General features: G+C 38.7%; 1 long non-coding RNA gene across 1 annotated transcript; it reads left to right on the forward strand.

Annotated features, from left to right (window-relative positions):
* Window positions 1-1,673: 1,673 nt before the first annotated feature.
* LOC119365322 lies at window positions 1,674-5,126 on the forward strand. Its single transcript, XR_005175452.1, has 4 exons — window positions 1,674-2,117; window positions 2,304-2,359; window positions 2,832-2,893; window positions 4,981-5,126. It is a non-coding gene; the product is annotated as an uncharacterized LOC119365322 (long non-coding RNA).
* Window positions 5,127-11,200: the final 6,074 nt, after the last annotated feature.

Genomic DNA, 11,200 nt, shown 5'->3' on the forward strand with positions numbered 1-11,200 from the left:
CCCACTAGTGGTCTTCTGGTTCAATAAATTTTCCAAAAAGTTTCGCTGCATTTGGACTCCATTTGGTATTGAGTTTCTGTGATGTAAAAAACAAGCAAAAAACAACAACTAGCACTAGGCACTATGTCAATATGTTAGTCCCAAAAAAATAATTTAAAGTTGCTATAAAATGATTGTAAAACATCCAAGAATGATAACATAACAACACAGAACAATACAAAATTATAGATACATTGGAGACATATCAGCATCCCCAAGCTTAATTCCTTCTCGTCCTCGAGTAGGTAAAAGATAAAAACAGAATTTTTGATGTGGAATGCTGCCTAACATGTTCGTCACATATTCTTTTATTTTGTAGCATGGACATTTGGACTTTTATATGGTTCAAAGCAATAGTCTAGTTTTGACATGAAGATTTCAATACTCAAGCATATCAACAGGAAACCATGTCTTTCAAAATATCAACACTAAAGGAAGTTATCCCTAGCCCATCATGCTTAATCATTGATCCATTCATGAAACACACTCGCATATTAGCTGCATCCAATGCTCAAGTATGATCATAGTGCTCCCTAATTGGTGCTTTATAAGAGAAGATGGAGACTCAAATAAAAAAATTGCATAAAGTAAATAGAAAGGCCCTTCGCAGAGGGAAGTAGGGATTTTTAAAGGTGCCAGAGCTCAAAGCTTAAATTGAGAGATATTTTTTTGAGAGGCATACTTTTCCCGTCAACGAAAATGACTGAGTAGTTCCCAACACTTCCCATGCTCGATATATTATAGGCAGTTGCCAAATAGAAAAGAAAGTTTATTCCTTTTTCCACCATTCTTTCATAGTCCATGGCTAGCCGTATCCACGGGTGCCTTCCATACCAACACTTTCTAAGGAGTTTAGTATTTGACAACATAAAGTAAATTTATTTTTCATTTCGGGACCGGGCATCTCTATTACCACAGTACTCTCGTGCAATGACAAATGAATAAACACTCATCTTGAGAATAACACATCTAGCATGGAAAATATTGGCCACCCCTGTCGCTTCATGAGTGGTACAAGCACACAAAAAGGAAATTCATTTTGAAAATTAGAGATGGCACATGCAAATTTGCTTAGAACGGCATGGAAATACCGCATATAGGTAGGTATGGTTGACTCATATGGAAAAACCGGGTTTAAAGATTTCGCATGCACAATTAGTATTTCTATTAGTACAAGTGGAGGCTAGCAAATAGATTGAGAAGCAACCAACCAAGAAACGAAAAATCACATAAGAGAGCATTAAGCATAACTAACACCAAATAATCACTACACCACGACACTGCATTCCCTACCAACGTGTGTTGGCAAAAGTCACTTTCACCGACCGACTGCAGGTCGAGAAAACTTCTGTCAAGCTGTCGGTCGGTAATACTCACGTGTACCACCCAACTGTCGGTCGGGAATGCTGAAGCATATAGCATCAAACTGTTGGACGCTAAAAAGTGCACTACTATCAAACTGTTGGTCGGCAAATAATGCCGACCGACCATGGGTCGCCAATTGGGCCGCTCAAAATATCCGCGCGCGCCTACGTGGGAAACTTAGCGCGTGAAGCCCATCTAAAATTTTCGGCCCCTCATCCCCACAGCCCACCCTAATCTCCCCTATCTCCCCTCCCTCTCTCCATTATCTCTTTCTCTCCCGATCTGAGCGGCGGCGCGGCTCCCATCCTCTTCCTCCACTCCTCTCCCTCAGATTGAGCTCCGCGCCGAAGTGGAGGAAAGGTACACGACCATTGATCTGTGCGTGTCTAGCCATCGAGGGCTCCCCCTCTCGCGCTCCTTCTTCGCAAGGAGCGCTAGCAGCCCACACGGCGTAGATCCACTACCCCTGCATCCGCCCCACGCTGGCCGCCGGTGGCTGCCGCATAGATCCGTTCCTCCCCCACCTGCTGCACGCGATGGTGCATGCTGCCATGCCGTTTTGGTGCAGCCAGACCGCTGCCCCTACCCTCGCACTCTGGGCAGAGGCTCGTTCTTGTTCGTGGTGACTACACGTTCCTCCCCGGTGGTGGCGCTCTGCCCGCTGTCTTGCGTTTCTCCCAGCGTTTGCGCCCTTCGACCCCTACCTCGAATCAGTGAGTCCTTCCAGTTTTCTGGTATTTGATGTGCAACTGTATGCATGTCTTTGTTTATCTTGAATTCTCTCAGATCCATGTCCGTCAGTTACTCAGTTTGCAATAGAACTACACATCTTTCATAGATCATAGTTGTTTGATTATTAGCAAACAATGATTCTTTACCTATCCCTTTTGCGTCCGCAGATCAATCTGGCAATAGAGAGTTGAAACTGCAAAGAAGCGTGATGAGGAAAAAGCTGGTACACCTCTACTCTTTGTGGTATATAAGAGAGGATGACTAAACTAATTTTGCCAGCATATATGTTTGCTGTCCTTGACCTGGATGTCGATGACACTCTTTTTCTTTCAGTTTATAGTTGGTTTGCATTGTTTCTGCAAAAGAATTTAGTCTGAACGTTGTAAATAATAGTTGGTCAAAAGGCATATGGGTATAGTGCAGCATATCAACTCTGCCCCTACACAATATACATGTCATTTGTCATTACTTATTTCTTTGCTAAGATAAGTTAAGAAATAACTTGTTTTGTTGTTTTCTATTGTGAACTACACGATATGGACATTTCACTCCAGTTTGTGCTATTTTTTAACTATAATTGACTTGTTGATATGTCATTCTAGAATTTTGTTGTTTCTGTTGGAACCTATATTATCATTTTTACACCTTGCAGAATTTATGACTAATAGGTTACTTGCTGGTTTCTTACTGTTTAGGTTTCGACATTGGACATTTGAACAAAATCATATACTGGAGATTGCTTGTATTATAATAGAAGGTAAACTTACCAATCAAACAGAGTGAACAATATTTGTACTAGTGTTTTCCAGTGTATTGCATGTGCATTGTGGTCACTAGTATCAAATCCATAGAAATTACACTGTATAATGATGGATGAAACGAATGGAACCTATATCCTGACTTGCCACTACTATATTGTAGCTTCTAAAACACATGTATGCACAGATAGTTTCTCTTGGTTATTATAACTGAAACATTATTGAGATAAATCTCGCTCAATTTTTCTAGTGGGGAAGGAAAGCTTCAAGATGTTCCATTTAAAGCGTTGATATCTATTTGAAAATTAATTCATGTGCATACCTCCTCGATCCTAACATTATCATGTCTCCATTTCTCTTATTCAAGAGAAGCGTGAAACAAAGCACTTATTCAGAATTCTATGCTATCAGAAATAAGGTCATTAATATTCAGATATATGCATGTAAACTTGGCCAGTCAATCATCAAATACACACACACATACACACGCTGGAAGGTGGTGTTTATGTTTTACAAAATTGTACTTGCGTACCAATAGTTCCTGCAACAACTAAATTGTTCCTGATCCATTGTGAGGCGTTTCTAGGCCTTGATTTTGACATTTTTAAAGTATTGCTCAGATCTGTTTGATTCAGATTTTGAATGTAAAAACTACATTGTTCCTGTTATCTATTGCGAGGCATATAAATGCTTTGATTTTGACTCTATTTTTCAGTTGAGTTCAGCTAGTATTGAATAAAAGTTGGACAGATGCAGATAGGTAAGTGTTATCAATATGATGGTTTATGATCTACCAGTGGAACTTTAAATGATACAGTTTACCAATTTCAACGAAGTGTGTTAGCAGATTAAGTAAAAGATATGTTACATATGAAATGAACTTAATTCAACCATTCTCTAGAAGAAACTATTTGTCATATCGTGATATTATCTTGTAGAACAACAATAGGGATATGTTGACATTCGACACTTATGATGTCCTTTTTCCATGATGCTTCGACTACTGTTAATATCCTCTTCTCCAACTGATACATTCTTGCAAGCAATAACTATTGATGAAATAATTATGAGCACTTTTCTTGTAGAGTATAATAGATCTTTTATATGCAACTCTTCAGTTGACCTTTGAAGGAATAGCTAATGTCATGCTTGAATAGGTGGGTTGTTGTCATGACCTTAACAGTGCAAAGCTATGCGTATAAAGTTGGCATGCTTGTATAAGTGGGCAGTACATAAAGCTATTGTTATGACCTTAACCATCCAAAACTAATGGAAAATTGTGATGTGCTAGTGTGTATGCTATATTGGAACATAATGCATGGTTGACATAAATGCTATTGGAAGTATTTAGTTGTCATGGTGTTTCCAATAACTTAAAACTGTTGTGAAGATGAACTAAACCAAATTACTCTCAAACTAGAGAGCAAGAAATTAGGAGATAGTTTCCTGTAGAGTAATAGTTCCTGTATGTGCAGCAATTCAATTGCCCTGTGAAGTAATAGTTGCTGCCATGCTTGTAAGTGGGCTGGTTTCATGGCCTTAAGAGTGCAAAGCTATGCATGTAACATTCACATTTTATTTTGAGTTTCCCTTCAGCAATTACTTGTGAATGTTTTAGCACTAAAGTGTATTTGGCTGAGTATATCAATATTCAAACTTGTTTGTGTCGCTTTCACTATTTTGTGAGCCTTTAATCGCTCATGTTCACATCTTCTGTCTTGGATACTATATCTGTTATTTGACCTGACTGGATGCTTATCATTATCATAGATAAAGATGATATTTTGTTATTTTTGTTGTCGATTTCCTTGAGAAACAAACTAGTTGCTGCCTGAATCTAGAACATTTCCTAGACTTGTGTTATTAATGTAGTCTGACCATCTTTATTTCCAACAACATATACTATTAGCAGATTTGGAATTCATATTGGCTTTATACAAAAGAAAAAAAATTCATACAGTATTTTTCTATTGGTGAAGTGAATATTAAAATAATTTATCTCGATGAGAAACTGAAAAGAATTCCACATCTTGATGAATGTATACCTCGGTTGTGAGGATCTAAAGAAACCCTTTTTCGGTTGCAGGTAGTGGACCAAGATTTCTTATATCTGGGTGAGGGCATCAATCAATGTTGGGACAAGGAATCTCATCACTACAATATATAGATACCATAGTGGACCAGGCGCGTTCTTGAGCATAGCTAGACGGAAAAACATCTTTCCTGAGCTGGCATGTGAAGCTAACTTGACCCATCCTGTTTATTTTGTCAAATTTAAATTCAAAATAAGGGATGTATTCACCAGCTAGTCAATCTCCTTTCAGGAAGAATAGTATAAAAAACTCTATGCTTAGCACACATCTGCTACGGAAAGTACATCATCATTAAGCCTAGTCACTTAAGTTGTCCTAGTAAGACCTACAATTTTGTATAATAAGTCTGCACAAGTGTAGTCCAAGAAATCAAATTAAATAGCTTGATAAGCATGTTATTTTTAATGAGAAGAAACAAACGCCTTTGCTGACCTATCAACTCCTTATGGAGATGGTGGGCCGGCTGGGGTGATCTCAGCCGAGGATCAATGTTAGTGTTAACACATGGCTATTGAATTCTCTGTATTTATTACTATTTATATTTTTGAGAATGTGATGGTCTCTTTGTTGGAATTTTGCTACTGTAGTCTAGCTTCTATTAATCTATTATAATTGAGATTTTTTTAACTTTTGTAGGAAACAAACCAAAGGAGTGCACTCACACGGAACCATGAAGCCAACGATCTACGTCAACTAGATGTTTTAGATTTCATTTTGTACAACTGATGTCTCATACTTGCATCTTTTACCTGTCCTTTTGTGAACTTGATGTATGTTGTCTTGGTGGTAATGTTTAGAACAGAATGAAGTGTTTGTATGTGACAAATAATTAATGGAATAAAAAAATGTTTGGGGCACCTGATGTGAGCCTGATGTATGGTGTCTTGATGATTATACTTGACAATCAGTATGATATGTTAATTAAAGTTGTGGCTGGCTAAATAAAATGGAGAAGAACTGGTGGTTGGCAAAGAAAAAACCTTTCTGATTGTTGGTTGGCAAAACAAAACTCGTCTGACAGTCGGTTGGGAAAGGCTATGCTAGGCCCAACAGAGTGTTGGTCGGGAAAGAATACCCCATCCAATAGTCTGTCGGGAAAGGCCCATGGTTGCCCCAACAGGCTGTTGGTCGGGAAAGGCCCATGGAAGGCCCAACAGACTATCGATCGGGAAAGATACTCCATAGCCGTCAAGCAGTCGGTCGGGAAAGCTATGTCGGTCGGGAAAAGCTTTTCCCGTCGGGACTTTCCCCAACAGACGTTGTCGGTCGGCACTAGTCTTTCCCGTCCGACTGTCTGTTGGTGAAACTTGGATTCCCGACCAACCTGTCTGTCGGGGATGTAGTGCTGTGGTGTAGTGAATGCACCATAAGTAGGATGTAATTTCATTGTGTAACTATTGACTTTCATGCTTGCATAGGCAATCACAAACCTTAACACCAATATTCTTACTAAAGCATAATTACTCACCAACATGACTCACATATCACTATCATCAGTTCTCAAAACTATTACAAAGAATCAAGTTTAATTTTTCCAATGATCTTCATGAAAGTTTTTATTATATCCCTCTTTAATATCTATCACTTTGGGACTAGTTTCATATGTCACTTTTGATAAGCTCAAACAAATTTAAGTGAAGAACATGAGCATAAAAATTTTCTTCTCTCAAAATAATATAAGTGAAGCTTGAGAGAATTTCTTCAAAAATTTACTAAATTTCAAATAAATCTAAGTGAAGCATGAGATTATTTCTTCAAAAATATTAAAGCACACCATGCTCAAAAAGATATAAGTGAAGCACTAGAGCAATTCCATAGCTCAAAACATTTAAGTGAAGCACATAGAGAAATTCTATTAAATCATACACTACAGGAATCGGCTTCTTTGCCGTCCGCCATGGCATACGGAAAAGGCACCAAAAGCAGACGGCAAAGCTCTTTGTTGTCTGCCACCGGCGGCAAAGCTGCCCGGCAAAGAACCTGATGGTAAACAGGTTCTTTGCCGTCTGCTTACTCAAAGCCGACAGAAAAGAATCTTTGTCGTCGGTGGCGGATGACAAAGAACATGGACGGCAAAACCCGGGCGTTAGCCACGTTAGGCGGCTAACAGGAGGCTTTGACGTCCGCCAGTGGACGGAAAACATGCCCTGCCCTTTGCCGTCTACTATATGACGTTAGCCACGCGTCATGCGATGCAAGCCTTTTTCGTCCGCCATAGACAGCAAACCTGTGCAGCCTTTGCCGTCTGCCATGGACGGCAAAGTAACCAAATGGGTCAGCTCCCAAATTGCACAGATTGCTGCCAGGTAGATACGTCTCCAACGTATCTACAATTTTTGATTGTTCCATGATATTATATTATTTGTTTTGGATGTTTATGGGCTTTATTATGCACTTTTATATTATTTTTGGGACTAACTATTAACTGAAGGCCCAGTGTAAATTGATGTTTTCTGTCTATTTCAGTGTTTCGCAGAAAAGGAATATCAAATGGAATCCAAACAGAATGAAACCTTCGCGGGGATCTTTTTTGGAACAAACGCAATCCAGAAGACTTGGAGTGGGCGTCAAGGAAGCAGCGAGGCGACCACGAGGTAGGACGGCGCGCCTAGGAGGGCGGCGCGCCCCCACCCTCGTGGGCCCCTCGCAGCTCCACCGACCAACTTCTTTCGCCTATATATACTCTTATACCCTGAAAACATCCAAGGGAGCCACGAAACCACTTTTCCACCGCTGCAACCTTCTGTACCCGTGAGATCCCATTTGCGGACCTTTTCCGACAATCTGCCGGAGGGGGATTCGATCACGGAGGGATTCTACATCAACACCATAGCCTTTCCCATGATGTGTGAGTAGTTTACCATAGACCTTCGGGTCCATAGTTATTAGCTAGATGGCTTCTTCTCTCTCTTTGGATATCAATACAAAGTTCTCCTCGATGTTCTTGGAGATATATTCGATGTAATTCTTTTTGCGGCGTGTTTGCCGAGATCCAATGAATTGTGGGTTTATGATTAAGATTATCTATGAACAATACTTGATTCTTCTCTAAATTCTTATATGCATGATTTGATATCTTTGCAATTCTCTTCGAATTATCAGTTTGGTTTGGCCTACTAGATTGATCTTTCTTGGAATGAGAGAAGTGCTTAGCTTTGGGTTCAATCTTGCGGTGTTCGATCCCAGTGACAGAAAGGGAACCGACACATATTGTATTGTTGCCATCGAGGATAAAACGATGGGGTTTATATCATATTGCTTGAGTTTATCCCTCTACATCATGTCATCTTGCCTAATGCGTTACTCTGTTCTTACGAACTTAATACTCTAGATGCATGCTGGATAGCGGTTGATTTGTGGAGTAATAGTAGTAGATGCAGAATCGTTTCAGTCTACTTGACACGGACGTGATGCCTATGTTCATGATCATGCCTAGATATCATCATAACTATGCGCTTTTCTATCAATTGCTCGGCAGTAATTTGTTCACCCATCGTAATATATGCTATCTTGAGAGAAGCCACTAGTGAAACCTATGGCCCAGGGTCTATTTTACATCATATAAGTTTTCGATCTACAATTCTAGTTTACTATTTATTTTAAAATCTTTACTTTTCAATCTATACAACAAAAATATTTATCTTATTATCTCTATCAGATCTCATTTTCGTAAGTGACCGAGAAGGGATTGATAACCCCTTTATCGCATTGGTTGCGAGGTTCTTGTTTGTTTGTGCAAGTACTAGGTGACTTGCGTGTAGTCTCCTACTGGATTGGTACCTTGGTTCTCAAAAACTGAGGGAATTACCTACGCTACTTTGTTGCGTCACCCTTTCCTCTTCAAGGGAAAACCAACGCATGCTCAAGAGGTAGCAAGAAGGATTTCTGGCACCGTTGTCGGGGAGATCTACGCCAAGTCAAGACATACCAAGTACCCATCACAAACTCTTATCCCTCGCATTACATTATTTGCCATTTGCCTCTCGTTTTCCTCTCCTCCACTTCATCCTTGCCGTTTTATTTGTCTCTTTTCCGTTTGCCCTTTTGCCGTTCGCCTTCTTTCACTTGCCTCTTGTGTGACTGTTTGTTGGATTGATTGTTTGTCATGATGGCTCAAGATAATACTAAATTATGTGACTTTTCCAATACCAACAATAATGATTTTATTAGCACTCTGATTGCTCCTCTTACCAATGCTGAATCTTGTGAAATTAATACTGCTTTGCTGAATCTTGTCATGAAAGATCAATTTGCTGGCCTTCCTTGTGAAGATGCTGCTACCCATCTAAACAACTTTGTTGATTTATGTGATATGCAAAAGAAGAAATATGTGGATAATGATATTTTTAAATTTAATCTATTTCCGTTTTTGCTTAGAGATCGTGCTAAAACTTGGTTCTCTTCTTTGCCTAAAAATAGTATTGATTCATGAAACAAGTGCAAAGATGCTTTTATCTCTAAGTATTTTCCTCCCGCTAAGATCATCTCTCTTAGAAAAGATATTATGAACTTTAAGCAACTTGATCATGAGCATGTTGCACAAGCTTGGGAGAGGATGAAATTAATGATACGTAATTGCCCTACTCATGGTTTGAATTTATGGATGATAATACAAAAATTTTATGCTAGATTGAATTTTGCTTCTAGAGATCTTTTAGATTCGGCCACGGGAGGCACTTTTATGGAAATCACTTTAGGAGAAGCTACTAAACTCCTAGATAATATTATGGTTAATTATTCTCAATGGCACACCAAAAGATCGACTAATAAAAAAGTTCATGTGATAGAAGAGATTAATGTTTTGAGTGGAAAGATGGATGAACTTATGAAATTGTTTGCCAATAAGAGTGCTTCTTCTGATCCTAATGATATGCCTTTGTCCACTTTGATTGAGAATAATAATGAATCTATGGATGTGAATTTTGTTGGTAGGAACAATTTTGGTAACAACGCGTATAGAGGAAATTTTAATTCTAGGTCGTTTCCTAGTAATTCCTCTAATAATTATGGTAATTCCTACAACAATTCTTATGGAAACTTCAATAAGATTCCCTCTGATTTTGAGACTAGTGTTAAAGAATTTATGCATTCGCAAAAGAATTTCAATGCTTTGCTTGAAGAAAAATTTCTTAAGATTGATGAGTTGGCTAGGAACGTGGATAGAATTTCTCTTGATGTTGATTCTTTAAAACTTAGATCTATTCCACCTAAGCATGATATCAATGAGTCTCTAAAAGCCATGATAATTTCCATTGATGAGTGCAAAGAAATAACCGCTAGGATGCGTGCTAAAAAGATTTCTTTGTGAAGGTGTGTTCTTCTAGTTTTCATGATAATAATGATGAAGATCTAAAAGTGATTGGTGTGTCTACTATTACATCTTTGTTTTCCAATATGAATCTTAATAAATATGGGACTGGAGATGAGTCAACTTTAGTTAGAAGGCGTCCCAATGATTCAGAGTTTTTATATCTTGATGCAAAAATTGGTAAAAGTGGGATTGAAGAGGTCAAAACTTTACATAGCAATGAACCCACTATTTTGGATTTCAAGGAATTTAATAATGATCTCTTTGATAGATTGTATTTCCTTGTTGCAATCCGTGATAAATTCCAACAGTGGGCTCTTACGTTGTCACTTTCATATACTAGTGGGAATTTTTCACTATAGAACTTGGCTTGTATATTCCAACAGTGGGCTTCCTCAAAATGCCCTAGGTCTTCGTGAGAAAGCAAGTTGGATGCACAATGATGTCAACTACACAACCTTCTTCTTGTAGACGTTGTTGGGCCTCCAAGTGCAGAGGTTTGTAGGACAATAGAAAATTTCCCTCAAGTGGATCGCCTAAGGTTTATCAATCCGTGGGAGACGTAGGATGAAGATAGTCTCTCTCAAACAACCCTGTAACCAAATAGCAAAGAGTATCTTGTGTCCCCAACACACTCAATACAATGGTAAATTGTATAGGTGCACTAGTTCGCCGAAGATATGGTGATACAAGTGCAATATGGATGGTAGATAAAGGTTTTTGTAATCTGAATATATAAAAACAGCAAGGTAACTAATGATAAAAGTGAACACAAACGGTATTGCAATGCGAGGAAACAAGGCCTAGGGTTCTTACTTTCACTAGTGAAAGTTCTCTCAACAATAATAACATAATTGGATCATATAACTATCCCTCAACATGCAACAAAGAGTCACTCCAAAGTC

Source organism: Triticum dicoccoides, chromosome 1A (assembly GCF_002162155.2).
Source record: "Triticum dicoccoides isolate Atlit2015 ecotype Zavitan chromosome 1A, WEW_v2.0, whole genome shotgun sequence".
Classification (NCBI taxonomy): Eukaryota; Viridiplantae; Streptophyta; class Magnoliopsida; order Poales; family Poaceae; genus Triticum; species Triticum dicoccoides.